This window comes from Cebus imitator, unplaced genomic scaffold, assembly GCF_001604975.1.
Source record: "Cebus imitator isolate Cc_AM_T3 unplaced genomic scaffold, Cebus_imitator-1.0 Scaffold27, whole genome shotgun sequence".
NCBI lineage: Eukaryota > Metazoa > Chordata > Mammalia > Primates > Cebidae > Cebus > Cebus imitator.
Window position 1 is genome coordinate 11,905,795 of NW_016107342.1, and position 26,692 is coordinate 11,932,486.

General features: G+C 34.5%; 1 protein-coding gene and 1 long non-coding RNA gene across 5 annotated transcripts in view; one reads left to right on the top strand and one right to left on the bottom strand.

The window, feature by feature from the left end:
- Positions 1-26,692, bottom strand: part of ARHGAP15 (Rho GTPase activating protein 15) — a 640,576-nt gene that overhangs the window by 451,150 nt on the left and 162,734 nt on the right. The gene's annotated exons all lie outside the window — the stretch shown is intronic.
- Positions 18,927-25,831, top strand: LOC119470305. Its single transcript, XR_005199192.1, has 2 exons — positions 18,927-20,422; positions 20,911-25,831. It is a non-coding gene; the product is annotated as an uncharacterized LOC119470305 (long non-coding RNA).

A 26,692-nucleotide genomic window follows, 5' to 3' on the forward strand; every position in this document is an offset into this window, starting at 1 on the left:
TGGGGTGGTAGCATGAGCCTGTAGTCCCAGTCCAGTTACTTGGGAGGCTGAGGCAGGAGAATAGCTTAAACCCAGGAGATGGAGGTTGCAGTGAACCGAGATGATGCCACTGCACTCCAGCCTGGGTGACAGAGCAAGACTCTGTCTAAAAGAAAAGAAAAAGAAAGTTTTATGGAGAATTTTAAGTGTCATAATAGTGATAAAGGTGTTGATAGCAACAACAATAATAATAAGAAGAAGAAGAAATTATACAAGCAATTGCTATGTGCTTTCCTTAGTTTAGGAGGTAAAGCCATCAAGAGCTACTCACTAGATGTTTTTCTAAGGAACTGTCAATTCCACAGATACGCCCACTGTTTCACGCATAATACTCTAGATATTTCAACCCTAAAGCTTGCTATTTAACCTTGTGAAAATGTCAACACCATATTACCTACTTCTCAAAACAAGTCTTCTTTCTTCTATTCATGCCACTGAAATCACCCTTCAACTCCCAAGGGATTTATTTTGTGCACTCTATACCTCCCTATTTCTTATTCATGTATTTATTTCTCAAAAGCATGTACTGTATTTTATGAGCCATTTTTTAGTCACTGAGCTTGACTACTTTGGAAAATATAGTATAAGAGGTGTAAGCATAGCAACAGGGACCAATTAGGAAGTGATTTACTATAATATAGGCTGAAAAATAACGGTGAGATTCTAGCTACATTTTGATAGTTGAACATCAAATTTTTTGATACAGTGAAATTACATATTTGGAGACAGAATTGATCAGAGAATCTCATGTTATGGATCAAAGATAGTAACCTGAATTATTACTTTGACTCAAATGCAAATTCAGATGAAAGACTCCAAAATTATATACTATTTTTTTATTTTTATTTTTTGTTAAAATAGCAAGAGTCTGCCAGGCAAAGATAAATCTCTGCACATCTGTATTTTTCTGGATACTCTAGTACCTAGCTTGGAGGTGGGCACACACAAGTGCTGGAGAGTTCTTCTCAAACTTTGTTGCATATTCAAATTGCCTAAGAATCTTAGAATACAGACTCCGATTCAGTGGGTCCAGGGTGGCCTGGAATTCAGCATTTCTAACAAAGCTTAGCGGTTGTCAATGCTGCTTGTCTGAGGATGGCATTTATGCAGCAAAGTTTGATGATGATTGGTTGCTTGGTTGGTTGGTTGATTTCCTACCTAAACTAGAAGGAAAGTCTGATTTTCTTAAATAATGCCCCATCTGGAAAAATTTGAGTTAAAAAGTATTTTATACTTACAAATATGTTTATTTTTATTTTTTGAGACAGAATTTTGCTTGTCTCCCAGGCTGAAGTGCAATGGTACTATCTCGGCTCACTGCAACCTCCACCTCCCAGGTTCAAGCGATTCTCCTTCCTCAGTCTCCCAAATAGCTGGGTCTGCAGGCATACACCACTATGGCTGGCTAATTTTTTACATTTTTAGTAGAGATGGGGTTTCACCATGTTTGCCAGGCTGGTCTTGAACCCCTGACTTCAGAAGATCCACCTGCCGCAGCCTTCCAAAGTGCTGGGAATACAGGTGTGAGCTACTGCACCAGGACTAAACAAATATTTAATATATATTTATTTCTTAAGGGATTAAAGTGATTCAGGAATATATAACATAACTAGTCATTTTTTAGGTTAAAAATGTTGGAGAGTAGATTTTAGTGGTGTTCTTATTGGTGGCATTGTTTCTATATTAGTTATTAGTATTATTCTGTAACTGTTGTTTCTGGCTTGTAGAAACTATGCAAAGATAGCATTTTTTTTTTCCATCCTGCACAGGAGTACCTGGGAGTTTTTATAAAATACAGACATCTGTGTCCCACCCCCTGGAAATATAGTAAGTATTCTGGTATCTATATTTTTCAAAAATTATCCCAGCAATTCTTGTGTTTAGCTGTGTTTGGAAGCCACATGTATATCAAAGTAAGCTACTGTTATTATAACAATGTCATGATTCTAAGATGACATATTAATAGAATTGGCCTAGGATAAATTAAGCAAATTACATTTTTTTAATGAAAGCTACCTAATTCCTTCTAAAATGTATTCTATATATAAAACTCTAAATATAGTATCACAGTGTTATATGCATAGGTAACTATTTTAAAATATGTATAATGCTATAAATAGTAATTATCAGTTAATGGCATCGGCTAGTTACATAAAATAAATCTTTCCTTTTTTTATAAGTCTGATATGTTAAAATTCTACTTGCTCAGAAAAGTGTTAAAAGAAATATAATTGTTGCCCCAAGAACTCATTATAATCTGCAAACCTCTTTGAAGGATTAAATAGGCTCCCTAAAATGTATGTGTATGTATGTGTATGTGTATACATAAAATAAAAATGAAGATATGTACATATATATCAGTCCATAGCAAAATTACATAATTTTGTCATGCATTATACATAAGGAGCATATTTAAGACAGGATAGTGCAGAGATATTAGATTTACTTATTAATGAATTGATTTGTCAAAGTGTTTTAACTGAGGACAGATGAGTGAAATTGCATTGTAATGTCATTCATTATCTTGAGCAATTTTCTTAAGAATTTCACATTGAATATAAATGCCAAACACACTTTTGCAAGGTCATTATCCTTTCAGTGTTAAACCTTGAATATTTTCCATTATCATCTAGATCTAATTCATTCAAGTTGTTTTAGGCAAATGTATGTCTAAAAATATTTTCAGGGAAAACTTAAGAGATGTTTAAGCTTCCTAAGAGTCTTTTTTTTTCTCGCTTAAAAACCAGGAAGTTTCATTTATCTTTGATTATCTTATTAACTGAAAATAAAAGCTGATCTCATTCCAATTATGTACCAGTAACTCTCTTCCAAACTTTGAGCCCTGAGCAAATCCTGTGGTATAACGTGCTTCCAAGAGTTTGAGTGGCAATGGTCATGGAGGCCCTTCACTGCCCAGCCTTGTCCCAGCCATGTGTTTGCCCCGGTGCAGTGAAATAACTGTCTAGTCCTGATAAGAGTTAATTGTAAAGGTGAGTTATTTGGAAACACTTTTCTAGCTTTAAATGTCATCTAGCATTTTTGGATGAGAAATGCAATTTTTTAATTAAAAATAAAATAAAATTCACGTATGTCGAAGTATTATAAAAGATTGGTTTCTTCCTTAGCAGAATGTAGGCTCTGGCAGAAATATAGTTTCAGGTGTGGGTGTAGGAGGGAACCAAACTTGGATGAAACAGGATTTTATCTTCCTGGGGTGGGCTGCCAGTTAAATTTCTGCAAATAGCAATGTCATAAAGCATGGTTTGAGAGAAAGACCATGTGCTTTCTAGAGTAGCAACTGGGAGAAAAACGACAAAATTACAAGGAGGCTGGAGGCTAAATGTAAAAACAAAAAACAAAACAAAACAACAACAACAAAAAACAAGCTTTCTCCCCATCCACCTTAAGTCTCGCAAAATAAAAATGCATTTTAAAAATATACTTTGCACAATAACTCTTAAAAATCAAAGTACAACAGCACGAATCTTAAAAGTTCCAAGTGCCTGCTTGATGAACTCTGCTATCTGGGCATTAGGATATCAAGGTTAATTAAAGAAACGACAACGTGGCTACGGAAGACACATTAGCAAAGCCACATACAAAGCTGAACAGCAATTAGAGAGAATCAAAAAACAGACACACAAAATGGAACCTTTGGCAAACCTAAAGATAGACTCTACCTCAGCATCTGTCGTTATGTTACAAACATCTAAAAACCTTACGTTTCTGATTTTTGCTTCTTGTTCCACCAACCTATCCTCCCACACACACACACACTCTTTGCCTCCACACTTTCCTGTAGCATGGTTTTTATGGGGGAAACTGAAGGAAGGGAAAGGAGTTCGTCTTAAAGGAAGTTGTCCGAGGTGACACAGGGGAAGTGACCATGTCAGAATAACTAAGAACAATATGAGAAGAAAAAGAAAATCAGGGTTTAGCGAAAAACAGAAGTAGTTGCTCTGTTAAGAGGTTTAGTTATAAGAAGAGGGTATTTAATTTTCTATCCATAAAATTTCTGGCATCATTTACTTCCTTTTCTCTGAGCAAAAAAATCAATAGTCTTTTTGGGACTTCATGTAAGTCCGTCATACTTCAAACTCTATAGTTCAGTGGACTTCCTGTTTATTTATTGTTCTGTCTTCCATATTATGCTACCCAAGCTAAGTTTTTCTTTTTCTCTCTCTCATCTTGTCAGTATTTTTTTTAACTCTCCTGAGTCATTTTTAACATACAGTTAGGAATTTTTCCAGCCCCTTGAAAATTCTATACTCTTTTCCTGCCATTTAAAATACAGTATTACAGTAAATTACTGCTACTGGGAAGAACATTCTGACTTGATCAGTGCAACCATGGTGTAAAGTGTGATAGACAGAATTCAAACACTAAGAGGGCAGTCTTAGTTTTTATATGCCATTCTTTAGTTATAGATGAGTAGTACTTTAGCTGTATTTAAATTAAGACATCAGAAATATATTTGTATGTAGTTGATATTACTAATTTGTTAACTACAATGGCAATTTCACACAGAAACCCTTTTGTTGGAAACTGAATTTCTCATGTAATAATTAGCTGTGGAATATTACCCCAAACAGGTGTCTGTAGCCTGTCAAAGTCAGAACAGGTGATTTAGAATTAGCGTATTAAAAGAACTGTGAATTAGCGAAGCAAAAACGTGTTAATTTCTTGTTCCATCTGTTAATATGAATTCACTGCCAAATATTTTACTTTGAAGAACTGTGCTGGGATTGGCAAGAACATACACTATAAAAAAAGTTTAAAGGCCTGAATGTTTAAAAATCATGACATACGTTACTGCAAAAATAACTTCTACATTTTTGAACATGCTTTTTTTTTCTTTTTATCTTTGAAAAAAATAACATGCAGAGATTGCCATATAATATAGAAAGTTAACTAAAGAAAACATACGATCAAATGTTAGACCTTTAAAACAAAAATTGGAAGAAAATGTTATTCAAGAATGTTTGATTATAAATGAGGACTAATTCTTCAGTGCTACTTCTCAGATGGATCTGAGAACTATTCTGAATTGCTGAAAGACATGGAGAAAAATATCTGTTGCTACCATGCAGCTCATATCCAATAATATCCTCTTAAACAGAGATGCCATTATAGAAAGATAAATCTTTTTTTTCTATCCAAATACTGTAATCCTTTAAAGGATTATGGTGCAATTTAGGTCACTAAACCACAGTCTCTGTATAATTCCGAAATCTTTTGTTCATTAGCTTAGTTTTGTTTCTCCCACCAAATTTTACTTGCATGGATAAAATCAAAATACATTATACCCTTAACTCCATATGCATGTATGTAATCATGTATGGCAGTGGCAGGAGTAAAGGGTGAAGAGGGAAAAAAGAGGAAGTCCCATAATGAAATGTAAACAGTTCTCGATGAGGATTGCCACTTCAACATATAAAAGAATTTGGCCTGCCACTGGACACATTTTTATTCTGAAAACCTTAATATAATCTAGGGTTAGTGAATTGTTGATCCAATTTGCCATCTTTGTATCTCTTTTCTTTGGAGGCAGATCCATGGGAGAAGAAAGAAATGTGAAGTGAATTGAAAATTGTGAGCTTAGACATATGCTAAGAGTACAGTTAACTTGAGTTACTTTTTCCATGCTGCTGAATTGGGTCCTGAATGAGGCAGTTTTGTGACTTAAACAGATTTCACTAATTTTCCTTCCTTGCACATTTAAAAAACAAACCACACTCTCCCATATTGCTGTTTGGGTTTTAACGGAGCTAAGGCATGCACACCCAATTACTATAAGCACTTTAAGTAAAGCTTAAAGATATGCAGCATGTTCTTAACTGCAAATGATATGATAGGTAGTGTCTTTCCTCTCTAGTTTTATGTCACATCCAAGAGATTAATCCTCTCATGAATCATCCATAATGACTAGAATAATTTGGGGAACTGAATGAAATTTTTCAAATTATTTATATCATGAACTCACAAGAATATGAATGGTGGGTTATGCAAATACAAACCATGCTTACAAAAGCTAAATACAAAAAAAAAGGGAGGGGAAGAGGGTTAAGTTTATATTTCTAAAACTGGACGTCTTTGAATTGACACACCGTGTGCTTATTACTTTGCTGGTGAGTGATTCCTGTTACGGTTTATGAAACACACAAGGGCAACTTTTATTGTTTCCAACATTTGAGAAGAAAAAATACAGATCTTTTTTTATAAGGTTACAGCAAACGTACCAAATTCTCTAAGGATTAAGATGTTCATATTATGTGAAGTTCATAATATTTTAAGAAAAAATAACAACCTTTAAAAATAGCCAGAGATTTTTTTTTTCTATTTGAAACAGACTGAGCTTAAGTTCTGTAATTCTTCCTAAACATGATCTCAGACAAAAGACAATACTCTATTTATCATCATGTTTAAGAAATATGGTGTTATTATATAGGAATCATTAATGAAATAGTTCCAAAATTCTAAAAATTCATAGAAATCTATACAATACATAAAACATTTTATAGAGTTTTAAATTATATAGTACATCAAAGTTTTAGATGACTTATCTGAAAAGACATTTTTGGTATGTAAATAAAAATACAAAGAGAAGAACCTGTCAGAAAGTAAATAAAATATGAAAATTAAATAAAAGGTAAGGCAGCTACACTTTTTATATAAATAACTGTGTTAACAGAGCTTTATGCATATTGCAATATATTCAGATGCATAGCTTTTGCAAAAATAAATTCATTGCTCCTCTCCAAAGAATGGATTAAAACAATTTATTTTATAAAATTTGGATAGATAGGATAAGAAATGTAATAGCCATCCATGGAAAATAAATATAAAAATTATTCAAGCTCCATCTACTTTATGTTAGTAATGAGATGCACTTCATTCAAATTCCTTTCAATTGAAACAGTGCTGAGGAAGCAAAAACATGATTCTGTAGGAAATGATTTCTAATCTTCATGATAACATACCGATATAATACAATTATTTACAATTGACTAAAAGTTAATTTCAATAGTATAACATCTTTCTTGCAAAAATGTCAGCTTTTATTGATGAAACAAACTAAGAATAAAACATTTTTACTTGTAGTATTACAGTGCTGTTTTTCATTCTGTTAACCAAAACAACACAGTAATACTGTAAACAAAAAAATAACATCAGACTGCTTATGTTTGCATGATTTTATCAAGAACCATAAGCAATGCAATGAAGTGCATTAGTTATAATTTTGGAAAACACTCGATTCTTTTAGACTATATTCATGCTAAGACTGTATTCATGCTATATGCCAAATAAGTGACCATTGGGCTAATTGTGCTAATTATCTATTATGCCATGAAAGAACATAAAATTAATAATTGAAAATAATTGATCTCACATATTCAAAGTACAATAAAAGCAAATAATATGCAACAAAGCTATTATCTGTCATCTCTGTACACCACACACACACACACACACACACACACACACACACACACACACACAAGTTTGTATATGCCTGTGTTTCTCAAATGGGGTCAAAATGTTTGTAGATATTTTTGGTTGTCACAACTTGAGATGTCACTAGCATCTAGTGGGCAGAAGCCAGTGATGCTGCTGAGTGTTCTGCAATGCACGGACAGCCCCCACAACAAAGAGTTACCTGATTCAAAATATTAAGCGTGCCTAGGTTGAGAAACCCTGATACATGCTTTGGGCTTTTGTTGTTACCACCTCCCCTTTTCTAATCAATAAATACCAAATATTTGTATCAACTAACTCTTCTTAGCCACCAAACTGGTTAAATAAGATCACTGTCATCACAGAGGATAGTATCCATTCTTAAACATATTTGTGGAGTATATCCTCTGTGCTAGGCCTTGTTGCCAGCATTGACATCAATATAGTACAATTTCTTCATTTAAAGGCTGTTAAGTAACTATCCAATAAGTGATCAGCCTACACTCACTTTAGCATAGCTGGATTTGAACCAAATTTTCTTGACTCTGAGATTGTAGGCAAATCTTTTGTACATGGGAACCTGTACAGAACCAACAGCTGCAAATGGTATCTGTATAATGTTGATTTTCATTGTATGTGTATTTTCTCATCTATTGGCTAAAACTTTAAATTGCTTTGACTACTTTGAATGGCTCTTTGTTGCTGAATTTTAAAAACAGAGGTATAACATGAAGGGAAAAGATTGTTTCCACAAGAGAAGACCTCATTCACTGAACAAATCTCCTTCAGTGAGTTGTATTTTAATATTATGCTGAAATTAATAGTCCTTCATAGAGACCACAAAAAATGAAAATACCTTTAGCAATACACTAACATATAAATAAAAATAGGAGATAATACTATCTGAATAAAGTCCATAAAAAGTTTTCATTTCTTAAAATGTATTATTTTCTTCCATTGTTTTTGGCTGCCAAGAAGGCCAATGCTAAATACAAATTTCGTTTGCAGCACAAATACTAGCCTTATGTTTAATGTATCTCTTTATGCTTTTTTCCTGATTTATTATCTTTTTTTTTAGGATATGGGGATGTATAAATAAATAAGGTATTTACTTAAGCAGAATTGGCTTTCGTTTTCCTAGGAAGCCTTATTTGTGTCATTAAATAACATTATAATGGTCTTTAAACCAAGTAATTAACATGCACCTTCTTCTCCCTTGATTTACTTAATGATTTTGCAGTTACCACATTCCTCAGTATTTCATGACAGGTTACAGGGGATGCCTGTTCCATCATATTCTTGCTTAAAACAATCTATACATGCCAACGGCAATATAAAGACTCATAATTACATCAGTTATCATAGCTCTTTCATGTGCTATGCACTGTATAGTGTATTGTGTACTGCGTGTGTGTGTGTGTGTTTCTTATAACCTCAATCCCGCAAACTGGGTACATATATCCTTGCTTTGCAGATTTGCTAGTGCGACCTCAAGAATCCCACAGTAAATCTTTCTGGCTACAAAGTGCTTATTTCCCCTTATGGTGTTAGTTCTCTTAATGCATAAGAAAAGTTAAAAATGTTTAATAGCGTATATGAGATGAACGTCTAAGTTCGAAATTTGCTTAGATATGATTTAATTCTATTTCTGGTATTCTATTTTTATTGAATCTATTAAGTAATGATCAGTTTCATTCCCACTCTGTTTCTCTCTCCTACCACACAGCTATGCCAAAGGCTTAACAGCACTGCTTACCATCTGAAGGCTTTTTTTAAAAGTTGCTCACATTTAAAAGTTTGCATATTGTCTCTTCTCAAATTTTGCTTAAGTGTACCTGTTTGAGGAAAGAGGTTATGAATTATACTCTTTTTATCAAGAAAGGTATAAAGCTGTGTACTATGTCTAGTTTCTTGTATATGAAAGACTAAAACTGACTAAGGCTTTTGAACAAATATAAGAATCCATGAATAAATGCAGCGATGCCTCATTTTAATGAAACTTTTTCTTTTGGAGAGCTGTAAGAATTATATTTTAGAAAAAAGAAAATGTTTGTAATTATGTATTTTTTTTACCAGCTGCTTGATCGAGACCCCTAATGTTCAGCTCTCTCAGCCCCAAGGCATTGGAAGGTAAACTTGATGGACTCCTAATAAATTTGCAGTAGGTATTTGAAATTTTTCTTCATTTGGACAAGAGGCAAGGTTTCTTTTCCTGTCTCTCTTTTCACACTGGAAATATTAACCAGTTACCTCCAGACCAACTTCTTTCCCTTATTATTCAATTTCTAATACGGAATAGGAGGCTCTGTTCAGAATGTATTAACTGATGATACCTAAGTTGCATCTTGATCATATCATGTTACTACCTTTATTGAGCCTTAGCATTAAAATCTTATCCATATTGCCAAATGAAACGCCCTTTATTTAGTTGAAATAGATTCGAGGTATGGAAGGCAAAATTCTAATGTAGTATCCAAAATTATAACCCTTTGGCATAAATGCCCAGTATAAGCCTCTCTTTTCAATATAGACAGGACCTGTGAATATGAGAGATATCAATCCCATGGTTAGATGAGGAGATTTTGAAGATGTAACCATGGTCCCAAAGCCATTGACTTTGAGTTAATCAGAAGGCTGGTTCTCCTGGGTGAACTGAGCTGATCAAGTGCACTCTTTAAAAGATGATCAGCCCTCCCCCAGAAAAAGGGCTCAAAATAGAAGCAATATTCTACTGCTGGCTGTGAAGAAAACAAACAGCTATGTTATAAACTGCATGGGACTTGGGACCTCAGTCTGCAACCACAGGGAACTTAATTCTCCCAACACCAGTGAGTTTTGATGAGGACCCTGAGTCTCAGAGGAGATCACAGCCCAGTCATGACTTGATAGCAACTTTGTGAGGCCCTGAGCAGAGAGCCCAGCAAGGCTGTGCCTAGAATCCTGACCTATGGACACTGTAACATTATAAATATGTGTTGTTTTTAGGTGCAAGTTTGTTGTGATCTGTGATGTAGCAGTAGAAAACTCATACGAAGGGATCAGAAAGCTGGTGGGATTTGGGGAAAGGGATGGGAAAAGTGGGAGAAAAAAGACTATCCAACGGCTGATCCCACTGAGGAAAATAAAATCCTTCTCCTACTGAAGAGGTGGGTGAATTAAATGGAGGTATGGATTCGGTACTTAGGTCTGTCTTATCCAAGCACAACCCTAATGTTCTCCAGACTAGTTGTATTTGTTTTATAAACCCTCTCCTAAGTAATTCTAAGGAGGATTAATGTTTTTGATTGTTTGCCAGGCACTGTGCAAGGCAATTTGCATATATCATCTATTTTGATCTCTATAAGCACCTGAGATCTATTATTACATACAATTATCAGCCCTATTTATCAGATAATACAGTGGATATATGTAGGTTAAATGTGCCTGTCATTAAATAGATAGTAAATGCAGAGCCCATGTTCAAACACAGATTTATCCAATTCCAAGTCTTATGATATGAACACTTTGCAGCGTTTTCTCCTCTAAGCAGGCAGTAGCCTGCCCCTATCTCTACAAATCCGAGCACTGTAGTAACCACTGTTCTCTTTGATCTCTGCCTATAAATCTCAGGAAGACTTTCTATGTCTTTCTCACATTTTTGGTAAATATATTAAGGTATTTTCTTACTGTCACATAGCCTTTTCATTTGAATAGATGTGCCATGTCCTTATATAAGAAATCCACAATTTGCCCAATAATGTTACTGAGATTGTTCCAAAAGATTTTAATAAGGAGGTGGGAAACAGGTGTTTGAAAAATATTTTTCTAAAATTAAAAAACAACCTTTGTTAAAAATTCAATGTAAGTATCTCTCGCAAACTGTTTTTATAATAAAATGGTTTGTAAAATACACAGTGCATTTATTTGGAGAATATATTTAATATAGTATTAATTAGGTTTATTTGATTGGCATACTCTTGGAACTAAATGATATTTATATATTTTAAATTACTCTTAATTTGTTTATAACAGTTGCTAAAATTCCATTTGTATAGAGGACTAGTTTTCCTAAGGCACTGACACTCTACTGCTTACTTCATATTAGAGATTTATTTTTTTCCAAAGAGTTCATTGACAGTTAAAACACTGCAAAAAGAAGATTGGTTATACCTCAAGTTTGATATATCTAAATTATTTGGGTTTTATAATTTTACCACTATTATATTTTATTTTGATTTCAGAAGTGCTATGTTTTGTAAAGGTTTAGAGAGCCAATATTTGACCATTTTAAACTACAAAATTAGCAATTTATTTAAACAAAATTTATATTACAAGTCTGATGAAGCACCCATAAAACTCAGTGACTATTGCTTTAAGACTGATCATACTTTTTTTTTAAATTATCCTTTAAATTCTGGGATACATGTCCAGAATGTGCAGGCTTGTTACATAGCTATACACTTCACATGGTGGTTTGCTGCACCCATCAACCTGTCATCTACATTAGATATTTCTCCTAATGCTATTCCTCCCCTAGTCGCCCACCTTCACAACAGGCCCTTATGTGTAATGCTCCCCCCGTGTCCATGTGTTCTCATTGTTCAACTCCCACTTAGGAGTGAGAATGTGTGGTGTTTGGTTTTCTGTTCCCATGTTAGTTTGCTGATAATGATGTTTTCCAGCTTCATCTAAGTCCTTACAAAGGACATGAACTCATCCTTTTTTATGACTGCATAGTATACCACGGTGTATAGGTACCACAACTTCTTTAACCAGTCTGTCGTTGATGGGCATTTGGGTTGGTTCCAAGTCTTTGCTATTGTGAATAGTGCTGCAATAAACATACATGTGCATGTGTCTTTATAGTAAATGATTTATAATCCTTTGGATATATACCCAGTAATGGGATTGCTGGGTCAAATGCCATTGCTGGTTCTAGATCCTTGAGTAATTGCCTCAATGTCTTACACAATGGCTGAACTAACACTCCCACAGACAGTGTAAAAGCATTCCTATTTCTCCACATCCTCTCTAACATCTGTTGTTTCTGGCTTTTTAATGATTGCCATTCTAACTGGTGTGAAATGGTATCTGATTGAGGTTTTGTTTTGCAGTTCTCTAATGACCAGTGATGATGAGCTTTTTTTATATGTTTGTTGGCTGCATAAATGTCTTCTTTTGAGAAGTGTATGTTCATATCCTTTGCCCACTTGTTGATGGTTTTTCTTCTTGTAAATTTGTTTAAGTTCCTTGTAGATTCTGGATATGAGCCCTTTGTCAGATGGATAGATTGCAAAAATGTTCTCCCATCCTGTAGGTTGCCTTTTAACTCTGATGATAGTTTATTTTGCTGTACAGAAGCCCTTTAATTAGATCCCTTTTGTTAATTTTGGCTTTTGTTGCCATTGCTTTCAGTGTTTTAGTCATGAAGTCTTTGCCTATGCCTATGTCCTGAATGGTATTGCCTAGGTTTTCTTCTAAGGTTTTATGTTTTTAGGTTTTATGTTTAAGTCCTTAATTCATACTTTCAGCCCAATCTGCTTTAAAAAGTTAAATGGACAAGCCAAAGACAAGAAAGTAATTCTAGTATTCTGTAAATGTATATATATGCCTTGTAATTTTATACTTATTTACAGAGGAGCAGAATCATTATATTTATCTTCAAAGATATAAGCCCTTATGTTTATCCTCACTAATTACAAAATAAGTGTTAGATTATAAAATCACAAGAGTTTATTTCCGGTCAAGCTGATGATTTATTCAATTGAGTCTTTTCTCTTTGATAAAGCATCATTTTGTGAGAGGGCAGGACTATTCCTCCTGAATTCATATGAAGGGAATAGATATGCATACAAAATATATTAGTTTATCTTTCTAATGGGTGGGGATGGATATTTCACTATCTGGGAGAATTTAGAGTCTTCTACAAACTGAAGAATGCTTGATTTCCTTCCGCTTTTAGACAATTTTTGTCATAAAAATCATAAAATAGAATTATTTCCCACCTTCCATATTATCTGTGCCACTAAGTTAAATAAGTATTTTCACCAGAAATGCAGATTTTTCAGCCCAGAATTTCACACCACATTGGACTGAAATTTTCAAAGAGGATATAAAGTGTCAGAATTATTTTTAGTCAGAGCAAGAAGTATTATTTATACCTTGCTATAGTTTTTTATGTGAAAGTTTAACCAAAAAATTAACTTGAGGAAAAAGTAAAATCTGTCAGTTGAATTAAAAGTCTTCGTTAACAGTCTTGTAGGGACAAGAATGGTGGTACTGATTGTGGAGAGGGTGATATTTTAAATCTAGAATGATACAAAAGGAATGAGGAAGAAATTGATGAGTATGCAACACCAAGAATGCAATCTATAGGCATTTGATGTTCATATCTTAGATGATCATTTCAACATTCCTATGTAAAAGAGGTTATTATGTCTACTTGGGAGGTGAACAAACAGATTAGTAAGATTAAAAATTCATCCAAGGTCAGGCTTATAGCAAATATCAAAGTCTAAAACAAAACACAGTTCTATTTTAGAAAAATAAAATTCTTAACTTTTCTTCTATAATCAGCTTGGTTGATGCTTGATTGTTTAACCTAGTGGGATCATATTCATTGTTTAAAACCTTTAAAGAGCATTGATTCTATGTCTCTATCTCTCTACCAACTGTCTCCATATGTATGTGCATCTCCATATATATGTTGTCTCCATAATTTGTGTATATATATCTAGATGGATGCATATAGGTACATCTGTCCATATGTATAATGTGTATGTCCATATGTATGTATAATACATATGGACAGTGGTATTATACACATATATATACATATGGAAAGATGTATTAGACACATATTTGTGTGTACATATTTAATCCACAAATTCACTGGAATATTGAACACTTGCAACCCAGAAATAGTGTTACATTAGCATTAAGCAAATTTCATAATGAAACAGTTTTGCCCTTAAAAATATTCTATATTATAAACTCTAAGAGTGAAGATATTTTAAAGAGATTCTGCCTGTGGCCTCCAAATCTTACAAGGTCCAGTTGAGCAGTGATTAAGCCAAGACCGTCAAAGAGACAATGGTGGCAACATGTGTGTCTTACCCATCTATGAAGCAATGATAGTGACTTATGGAGACAATTTTTATACACATAGCTAAAGTTTATCACATATTGACTGTTGCTTTATTAGTGCTTTTGTCACCTTCAAAAAGTGATAAATTGACAAAGCTGATAAATGGGCTTTGTTTATCATTTTCAAAACATATTAGTGTGGAGACATTTAACAGCTCTCCTTTAATAATCTAAGATTTAACAAGTAAATAGTGAAAAGGAATGCAAATATTGTTTCAGCTCAGAAATATACATGCTTGGTGTTTGGATATTAGATATAACACTCCAGGAACATCTCGTCTATACTTGCCTCTTGTCATATTCACCCGTTTAGAATTTAACCAAAAAATAGTCACCAGGGAAAGAAAGATGATGGTAAAAAAAAACAAGGGCATTGTCTTAAAGTTCATGTTTAGGGTTTGACTCATAGACAAAAGTGTAATCAGACATTGCATACACATTTTTTAAGGTGTTCATTAATATAGCTGTTTTATCCACACAATGGTACAATTTCTACCAAACTTGTTGGTTTGATAGTTCTCTATGACGGATACTTCCTGTAGTAATTTAATATATAACACACCTGAGATTGTCAAATTCCTCTTTTTTAACTTGTACACAACAGACGCCATTTCCCAGCACCTCTTGCATTTGAAGTAACCACATGTCTTGTTTCTAATCATTGGAGTGCAAGGAGATGAGATGTGTCCTATTTCTGAAATAAGTGTTGTAAGTAGCTGTGTGCCCTGTCCATGTTCTCTTTGGACAAAAAGGATGAGGCCTCAAGAGCAGGCAGCGCCACAAAATGCAAGGTACTAGGCTCCCTGAATCACCGCATGGGGGACAGCTGCCTAATCAAGAACCCCCAGTGCTTACAGGAACGTAGTTCAAGATCTAAATGTTTGTTTTAGTTAAGCAATTGTATATTTCTGGTCCATTTGTTACACCAGCTAGGGATACACCAACTCATACACTGGCGATCTTATATGGAAAACAAAATGGTTGCTTAGAGATAACTTGCACCCATATGTAAAATAAAGTATATATAGCTTACTAAGTTTTCATATATGAAAAGTATATGATTATATAGAGTATTAGCAATTAATTTTGTCTCACCAAGGCCACACCTGATCCTGAGGCCTCATCCTGTTCAGCTTGATTATAATTTTTGAATGTGACTAATCTGTTGACCAAACTGAATGATGTATTTCCATGTGCCTCACTGGTACCAGCAGGCCTGGTCCCTTCTACATAGATATCAGGTTAATCACACTCCTTTAGGAAGTTTCCAGATTTATGCCCCTTTGAATAGGTTTTATAGTTTGTCTAAACACAGTTCATTTTTCTTTTAATAATCCCAGATATTTCATTTATCAACTGTTACTAAATAAAATCATAGGAGGTAAGTATCTTGCTGCTTCATTTACAAATGTGTTATCGATTTTTGTTGATATAGGAGGGAGAAAAAAGAAGACTTTGTTGGTTGTTATCTGCCTGAAGGATAATAACCCTTCCTCTTATCTTTAATATTACTCAAATGCCCTTTCCAATACGGTTGTTTCCAAAATCTTCCATAAATATTTCCCAGGCAAACAAACAACTTGACCTGTCTTAATTCATGGTAAAACAATTTTTAAAAATTTCACTACTTATGAGTTACACATTCATGGAAAGCACTTGTATTTTGCCTACAGAAGGACTCTTTGGATCCTCATTAAGGACTGTGAGTGTTTATTTTAGACACAATTTTAAGAAAGTAGCTTTCTCAACTTGCAGCCAAATAGGAAAGCAGAAGTGCCATAGAAAGAAGCACAAAGGGTGAAAAAAAAGTGGCAGATAAGGCTAAGACTAGAAGGTGAAACTAGAAGAGGAAAATTCAGTGTAGGATTCAATAATCTCTCATACCTCAATGATCATTGAGGGCCACTCTGTAACATTATATAACGTAAGGCATGTTGTCAACAGAGCATTATATTAAATTAGATACAGACAAGGTATGAGAAAGTGTGGTAAATATTTAGAGGATTTCCATCCAAAATGTTGGCTACTACCTCTTGATGCTTAAAAAGGAAAATCTGACTCACTGAAAAAATAGAACCCAAACAAATTTTCAGGGTGGTGAGGTTTGACTGTCTCTTTAGGCTTACATAAAGCATTTTGCATGCCTATTTTAATTATTGAAATATGTATTTGTTCAAGTATGCTTTATAATGGATAAGTTGAACAAATAAAGTTTAATCCTTCTTCATTATTAGATCTTGAACAAGAACTTAAGAAAACTCAGTGCTTGCTTTTATATCAGAGTCATATTCTTGTTTATTCATATTCTTTTTTCCATTGGAAAAACAATAGAAGGAAGGATCCAGTGCTGGAAATATGAATCAATATGGGACAGTGTGGCAAGGTTAAAAGAATAAGGATTTTAGAGTCCATCAGAAGTATGTCCCAAAAAGGTTCTTGCTACACACACATTATGTAACCCAGAGCAAGTCACTTTTCTCTGACCTTCACTTATGACATCTATAAAGTTGGGACAAAAATTCTCATGGTAAATAAGATAATAAATATAAATCAACTACCACAGTGTCTGGTGTACTATTTATTATTTGAATTACTTTGATAATTATTAAATTCAATTTAATTCAATAATTTGTAAGTTATTGTGATAATCACTTCCGAAATATTGAGATCCATAGACACTATTGCCATATATGTGAGGAGATTAAAACCATGCGTGTGGATTTTATTAACATATTTTCTGATTAAATCTTTTCCTAAAAGTAGTATGAGACTGACATTAATAAGACACTCAGTTTGTGTGGATTTGCTCAAATGAGATTCAAATCGATTTAATGAGTTTAAGTTTGAAAAGTACCAACACGTCCCGGAAAATAATTATTAGGAATTTTCTTTATGGCACTAATTTTCCATTCACATGAATGAGGCTTAGTGAAGCTGTCATAATCATCTTTTAATGACACAAGTGGAAATTCTTACAGATGATGTTATAATGATAAGGTAAAACAAAGTGCTGTCAATACCATGGTATACTGAGAGGATAATAAAGAGTTTCAGTATTATGAGATGCTAACCAGGGATTACATCAATTTTAGGTGTAATCCTAACATTACCTTTTTTACCAATTTTTCCACATGGGGATCATAGTGGGTACTGAAGTACTAATATCTGTTTAGCAAAACATAAGTAGATAAGACATCTGAGAACTTGACGTGATCTGGAGCCAGAAGGGGAATGATGGAGAGAAATCAACTCTAGTTATCTACCTGGTCTTGCAATTAATAGACAAATACATGCCAGGGAATAAAAAGATGCGTAAGAGGTTCCTACTAGAGAGAATGATATCTATGAACCCAGGGCAGTATAATTTAAGAATTAAAATAGTAAGTCTACAAAATGACATAGGAATGTAGAGGAATGGGCTGAGCTAAAGGTAGAAGAAAGATCACGTAGCACATTTGTTACCAAGATTAAATGAGATAATGTATTCAAAACAGTGCTTGTGAGTAAGACTGACAGTAGCTTTCCTTGCATTCACCATAATAAACCTGAAATAGAAGGAAATACTCGTGAGAGAGAGGATCACCAGTGTCACCTGAAAATGGCTTTGATTTGCTTCTAAAGACTAAAAGGTTTTTCCACACAAAGAGGGCAAAGGAGAATAGGGAAGAAATCATGGCCAGGCAACAGGTAAAATATCAGGATGGCAGTGTCAAAGTCACCCAGCAGAGCATTATCAAGATGACACTCACACTGGGCTTCTACAGGAAGGTGCAGAGTCAAACATGTTCGCCCACAGAATACTGTAGACTCAGTACCTTGCTCAAGTTCAATGCATTATGGATGGTTTACAAACTTGTGATGTCTCAGCATAGTACAATCAATTGCTTCCCATTTTTGTAATCTGTCCACTTAGTGTTAAAACTACTTCAGTTATCAAAACAACTGACTTTATTTAGGCTTACATCCCCTCATTTGCTATGGCTTGTCAGAGTTGCTCTGAATATTACAGTAATAACAACTTGAATTTAGGTCGATTTGTTTGTTCACCCATAGGAAAAGCTCCCCCAAGAAGAGACGAGGGTATCTTCTTTCTGTTTCACTTTGGACACTAGTTTTTCAGTCTATAATATGATTACTTGGATAGAAGAAATACAAATAAGCATATAACCTAAGAACAAAAGGCATATTCTGCTATTATCCTTAGCAAACTAACTCAGGAACAGAAAACCAAATACTTCATGTTCTCACAAGTGGGAGCTAAATGGTAAGAACTTATGAACACGAAGAAGGAAACAAGAGACACTGGGGTCTACTTGAAGGGAGAGGGTAGGAAAAGGGAGAAGATCAGGAAAAATATTGGGTACTGGGCTTCATACCTGGGTGATGAAATAGTAGTATGTACAACAAATCCCCATAACACATGTTTACCTATGCAGCAAACCTTCGCATGTACCCCTATACCTAAAGTTTAAAAAAATATTAAGATCTAGTTTAAAGAAAAGGTATATTCCATTAAATTCAGAGCTGGTAAGACCCCCATCTCATAGACCAAAAAGCTCTGAGATCTAGATTGGGTTTTCACTGAAGTCCAACTTTTTATCCAAAGATTTCTGAGAAAATACCTGACCGGATTTCTTCCACTTAGGAAGATATTCTTAGGGTGCAAGTACAGAGTAGCAGTTTAGATTCTATTCTGCTATTACATTAAAAAAAACATTTCTAAATACTCATTCACCTTCTAAATCACCCAGCAATATGCTGATGAAAGCTGTTTTCTTTCTTGTAACTACAGGTGTCAGATGCATCACAAAAGCAGAAGTGCCCTTTCAGCTCTTCTCTGTGCCATTCCTTGTCAATTTCATGCTGCCTACAGCAACAACATAATACTGAAAACAGCCATGATGTCACTGGAAGTGCTCTGTGATTGACAGAGAGGGGCAGTCGTAGTCAGGGGTGGCTCCTCAGAGAATTCAGAACTCACTGGCTGTCCTCTAGGGGCTCATCCCTTGATTTGAAGGAGGGGTAGAATATTCTCTGCATGAGAAAGCAGAGATGGGAAGTGATATAGGTATGTATGGATGGTCAGTTACTCTAAATATAGTTAGACAGGACAGCCTGAATACCAAGGTCTTGGTTAGGTCCTCTGTAACAAGTCCTAGAGGCCCAGAAATGTGATGACAGTGAGGCAGATTTCTTAACTATCGCACTTGTTGAAATGAGTAGAAGGTGACATTTGTTTGGAAATCCCTCCCCAGCCTTTGTTCCCAGAACTCAGCATTCATTTTCCTGTGCCTACATAACGTAGTTCCTTAGATAAACACTACTACTGCAACAAATCATAGAGTGCCAGGCATTACCAGATGGTTACATAGAATTAAAAATATATGCAAAAAAATAAGTTCTGAAGTAAAAATGGATAAAGATATAACTCTCACTAATTCCTAAAATTGCTTGTTATTACAGCCAGGCTGCTACAAACACAGTGTCTTTATCCACCCAAAACTTTGTTCCCAGCATTCTTTTCCTCTGACATTCTCTATACCTCTCTATTCATGAAAGCCTACCCATTTATTAAGGACCAACTAAGGAAGAACATCCTTTATGGATCCTTTCTTGGTAATTTATGTATAGTAATTATAGCCTTTACTGAAATCTTATTGTCTGCCTTTTGTTTGTCCTTCAATCTTGACTGTTCTTTCCTCCCATTTTAGGATCTCTTTTCTCCTCAACAGAATCTAAATTCCTTGGGATAAGAGACCATGTTTAAACTTTTCCCTCTTCTGAGCCCACAGGACCTGGACAGGTAGGAAACCATAGGGAAAAGAACAGAGGCTCTCAAATCTACAGGAGGGGAGTGAGTTATACAGAATTACACACTGTGCAACTTAAGCCAAGTCTAATTAGAGAAAGTTTATTTCAGAAAGAAACTTTTTCTCTCCACTTTCCTCTTTGTTTTCAAATGGCATTTTTCTATCTTTGATGGAAGATAACATCATCTGATGGAATTAGACTACCCAGATTTGAATCCAGATTTTAATGGATGCTTACCACATGGCTTTGGGAAATATTCTCGCATGTATGCCTTAGTTTCATCAACTGTAAAATGGGGCTAATAATTTTCTTTAGCATCACCCTGAGTATTAACCAAACTAACCTATATCAATTGCCTAGCAGAATGCCTCAGAAATATTGAATGTTCAATAAAACACTGGCTATTATTTTGTTATGATTATATTTCTTCTCATTAGCTGAGTATTCAATTAAATTTTCCTCTGCTTTCTCTCCAAATAGAGGTGAACTGTTTGCAGACAGAGTCCCACTAGCTGGAAAACAGTGATCTAGTAACAAGAACTTTAGGCTGGATGTTAGAGAACCTGAATCTTCCAGGCACTTCTTTGGACTAATCATTGACATTTTTGGATTTTGGATTGCCTTTGGCAGAGGATGTTATCAATCAAATATGTGTGGTCTTCGTTCCATAGTACACAATTATTGTGGGATGTGGTTGTCCTCCAAAGACTACACTTCATCGTAAGACATAAGCAGAAGTGATGTGTGTCACTTCCAGTCTAAGTAGGCCCCTTCTCCTCTTCATTCCTTTTCCACTGGCTTGATGTGGAGAAACAGTGACCTTAGAAGCCACATGTTGAAGGCACTGGATCCATCACATGGGAAGAGTCAGCGTTCCTGATTTAATGGCTGCAGGAAAGCAGCCTGCCAATCAACAATGCCCATGCTGAACTTTACATGCGTGCAAAATAAAATTATATTTTGTTTAAACTATTATCTATTTTGGGGTTTGTTATAGCAGCTAGTATTATCCTAACTGATATGTTTGGAGAGACGTCTACCCATCTTACAAAATGTAATTATCAATCTGTTAAATATCAAAATGTCAGAAGCATCAAGTAAATGCCTGTGGCAATATTTTCTTGTTTACCTGGTGCTTATATTCCAAGAGCATTGTGTTAAAAGCTTGCATAATAGCTTGGTGGTTCAAACGACTCATAAACTTAAGTGTTGTGGGTTCCAGAGTATGTAAGAATAACAGCAGAGACTGTCTTAGAACCTTTAAGGTGCTTATTGGGTAGGATTCAGTTATGGGGAAAGGAGGGGCTTGGAGGAGATGATCATTTATCATCATGACAAATACCAGAAGAGTTTTACGTAAAGAAATTGAATAAGACTAATTTACCATTGAGTTATATTTCCAGAACTTTAATGAATTTTTGTCAAATGAACTTACAGAGTAATCCAAATACTTATCCTTGACTTTGCTGTTGTCTCTGCCTTAAGTATAGAATTTTCAAACTGAATAGGCAAAAAAAAAAAAAAAAGAAAAGAAAGAAAGAAATAGGAATACCTAAACTTGGATTTGAATATGAATAGCCCATGACCACATTATCTTTTTGACACTTAATAGCTGCAACACATATATATTCATATTACTTTCCATTCTCTCCCTCTCAGAAAACCTAGCCTGAAGACCTTTATAGAAGAAACTTTTAGTCTCTGCTTTTCTTCAGGTGCTTAGTAAATTATGCATTATTAACAAACCCTGACATCTTTGACACATCGAAGTGGTCAAAGACGCCAAAATCAGTTTAACCTATCCTCTGCCAAAATAAATAAAATCACGCTCTTCTATGAAATGGATATATTTTGGGGTAGACTTTAACATCAGTGGGTTTCAAGAGAAGAATATAAATGAAGATATACAGGCCATGTGTCTAAATATTTAACAGTTATAAATGCAGCTAACAAACTTCACAAAATCATTTTCAAAAATACTTTGCTGTGAGGACTAAATAGGTCAATGCATGTTAAGAGTGTAGAAGCACACCTGACATGTATGAGAACCCAATAAATGTTAGTTGCTGGTGATGAGGATGATGACTTCTCTCCTCTAGAACATTGCTTGATGAATAAATGACTGTGAATGATTATTGAGTGGTGAAGATTATCTGGACCATTGGGTGCCTTCTTGATTAATAAAACAGTGTCCAAGAGAATGGTATCAATACAACCGACCCCAAATACATACCAAAGGGACTATAATAAAAGACTTTAGGCACTCAAGCTTTCATAGGCACTAATTCTATAATAAGTTTAAAACTGAGAATTCTAAGATAATTTAAATTTTACATTTATATTTATGAATGATAAGCTAAGTGAAAGCTAAATGCTAAAGGAAAACTTTGCAGAAAACTGATTGTAATCAGTAATTCTGGTACTGTTGGATTAATATTTTGGCTTAGTAACGTTATCACTTAAAACTAATGGGGCCAATATATATTTTAGAACATTCAACAATAGCTTCTAAATTATAGTTGTGTTCCCTAGCACTGCTAAAATTAATGATCTTGTAAAATTCTTATTATAAGAATATATTTTCAAGTACAGAAAACTCTGCCATAAATTATTTTACATAAATAATTATTTTTAAAAATCAATAAGACTATTTTAAAGTTTTGGAACTAAAAAAAGATTTTCTTAAAAAATTGCTTTGAAAGTGATTTATGAAAAAAAATCAACCTTTCTACTATAATAATTTTTAAAAGGACTATCTTTTCTATTAAAAAATTTAATTTAATTTTACAGGCTGTTACTCTATAAATAGAATAATCCATTTTAAATGGACAAGGTGAAGTATATAAATGACATTATTAGTGTTGCTACTAACAAGTTTTGAACTATGAATATTAACACATAAATAAAACCAAACCAAAGAGGATACAAATCTTAGAGTAAATGAATATTAGGAGTGGCATACCAATTATTTCCTTAGTTCAAGGCGTAAATGGATCAAAATAATTGAGTAATATTGGCATCTTCCTGCATTATATATTGAAAAAAATACATTTATAAATAATTAAAAAAACAGCAGCAACACTTATATAAAAACTGTTACATTTAAAACTTACCTTAACTTTCTCATTTTATAATATTCTGTTATTAGCTGGTAGCTAATAGTCACCGCAAAATGGCTAATGAAATTGATAAATCACTGCAAAACTCAAGGTATTGTATTTTAAAGTAAGAATAGGATGTGCTTATAGGACAGAAATGCCCACTATTATTTATACTCATCATGATTAATATAAATCTGGGGTACTTGGCTGTAGTTGTCAAATATCACCACTGTGAAATAGCCATTCTGTTAAAGGTAGCTACAACTTTTCAAAAGTGTTTTAAAACTTTCCAGTTTCTAAAATACTTTTATTCTAAAAATTTGAAATATGCTGTGTTTATGTAACTGAGTATGTATTTAAATTTGTCCAATGTCTGGGTACTACTCTTAAAGATACTGGAATCCTTTACCAAGAATCTACTTTTCAGTGCTAGTCTCAGCTCCAGCCTTGGTGAAGCGAAGGAAGGTAGGCAATGATAAAATGGCAGACTCAGAGGGGCAAGGGTCACACTTCATTAACTTGAATTCCAATCAGCCCATTCCAATTAAAACACAAAAGTAAGAGTGTGATTTTACTTATTTTGGCAGAAGATAAACTGATTTTAGCATCTTGGACCACTTCGATATGTCAAAGATGTGTTCTGAACTTATGTCTTATCATTTAGCTCTCATTCCTCAACACTTAGATCTGTTTTACTAAACGTCAATCACCACACTTTCAACATCCCTTTTCTCTACCCTTCTGCTAATCATAAATAGCTATTGGGAAAGTCATGGAGTTGTGTTGATCAAGCCCACTAGATAGTTTGCTATCTGCTTTGAGCTTGGCTGTCTCTTGGTAGTTATCACATTACATTCTGAAAGTTTCATTAATTATTCAAATTGCTTGTAAACTCCTTGAAGATAGGGACTCAATTGTTTATGCCTTTGCAGCTTGAGTTCCTAAACTTGCCTGGGTATCTAAGAAAGTCCATTCATTTAGATATTAATTCAAAGTTTATTATGAATAATTACTATAAAGAATCAGATTATCTAATGTTGGGTTTCACATGGTATATGAAAACTAGGAAAATTTAGCAGCTGTGAAATAATTCTCCTTCCTATTTTTTTTTCTTTTGGCTTCACCTTAGACAATGTGAAAGCCACTATACAAGAAGTGAAAGGACAAATAATAAGAATAATGCATCACACCTTTGTTAAGAGGGCACCAGATTTAAGGTTTCTCTACTTATCCTTTTCATAAACATCTCAGAACAAGTGAGAACCTACAGATGCTGCATATTGTAATTCCTGGGCACATTTGGGTGGGATAAGCAGAAAGAAGCTTTGAATCTCTCCAGCCTGTGCCCTGCTTTCCAACCAGGGTTTTCCACCCTGTAAACTGCTATCGTGTGTACTGCCTTCCACAAAGATTTGAAATTCATCAAACAGACAAAGTGTATACTTAATACTCACATGAGGGAATACAGAATGCCTCTCAATACATCAAACTCCTAAACCTTTTACATCCTTCATTTTTAAGCTACATGGATTTTGATTTGTACAATTTTAAAAATATTCTGAAGCCTAGTCAATCTAACAGTAAAAGCACTGTTGCACAGTAAGAAATCAAGAAATACAATTCAGCAAACCTGGTATAGTTGGTCCCCAGGGAAGCTTTGTTCCAATTCGGTTTGTCATAGCCCAGATCCATCATGTCATGCTAGCCTAACTTACTACTACTGTCTTTCATTTTTTTCCCCCTTTTTGGCACACTCCAACTATTTTCTGTTAAACTAGTGCTGTCACAAGAAAACATATAAAAATGCTCTTTTGCAAACACACTGTTTGATTCTCTCCTGAACTCTCCAGAGCTACAGATTTCTCTCACTGTCTTCATCGGGGTGAATGTTGACAGATCACTGAACCTTACTGTTGGTGGTGACAGGCTTGATGCTGTTTTGTGCAAGGTGGAGAAAAAAACAAAATAATAATAATAAAAAAAAGGTTTCTGTGCCTTGCATCTAGAAGGTCCCTGATTCAACAACAAAGGCTTATGTTCAAAGATGATTAGCTTAAAGGCATTTCAGAGATTTCTGATTGTAGCAGCAGTTGGGTGTCTTGCTACTGGGTGAAATATGTATTCCCCTGAGAACAAAGGCAGCAGCAATCCTCTTCTGCTGAGATGGCACCTTTAATAATTCCATGTATTTATCAGTATGTGTGTCAAGATCTTAGGGATTTTGCCCTTCAGGTGAAGCTAAGAATAGATAGAGTGGATAGGGTCTTAAACAGTCCTCTAAGGTATCTGCAGACAAAAAAGAAAAAAAAAAAAGTGTCCCAAGGAATCCAAGGGAGTGAGAAAAAAATATTCCTGTGGATGAAAATGTACACAGCACAGAAAAATACCTCGAAGGTTTCTAAAAGGAAGACTGAAGAGTCCTTAGGTTATTCGAAAAACCTTAAGATAAGCTATTGCTCAGAAATAATTCTGCAGCACTATTTTCTCAAGTTTGAATCAAGTAAATCTCAAGAATGATAACTTTTAAAAAGTTGAAACTTTAAATAAGGTAAACTTTTTTTTTCCACATAAAATCTACAAGCTCTGTATGTGCCGTTGCCATGGATTTCTCCTGCATAACCATTCTGAATGTTGTGTACGTGACTTCAAGAGGAAAATTGTTGGTATGCATTCATAAGTGTAGGATGTGCACAGGACTGAACTGAGTGTGCACACATATGAGTGACACTCCCCCTGTGGCCTTGAATGACACCTTCTGTCACCATGGGAGGCCACTTTATATACTATTGAATTACATGGCACTTTTTCCCATATGGGCTTGCACTGGGCCTGCTTCTTATCAAATGTAAAGGGCTTTCATAACTATTTGTGCAAAGGTGTATGAGTTCTGAGCCATCAGAGAATACCAGGAACTTGAGAAGATAACTTTTCAAATAATGAATTTGATACAACCTTTCAAAGTCTGGAAGATCAGAAAGTCAGTCTGAAGAAATGGGACATTCAGCATCCTTCACCTGACACAGAAGGCACAGTCTGTAGGGGTGAGTGAAGTCTGGGCATTAACTTCCCCAGGAGAGACCAACAGAGAGAAGTCTCAGACTTTTTTTTTTTTTTTTTTTTTTTTTTTTTTTTTTTTTTTTTTTTTTTTTTTTTTTTTTTTT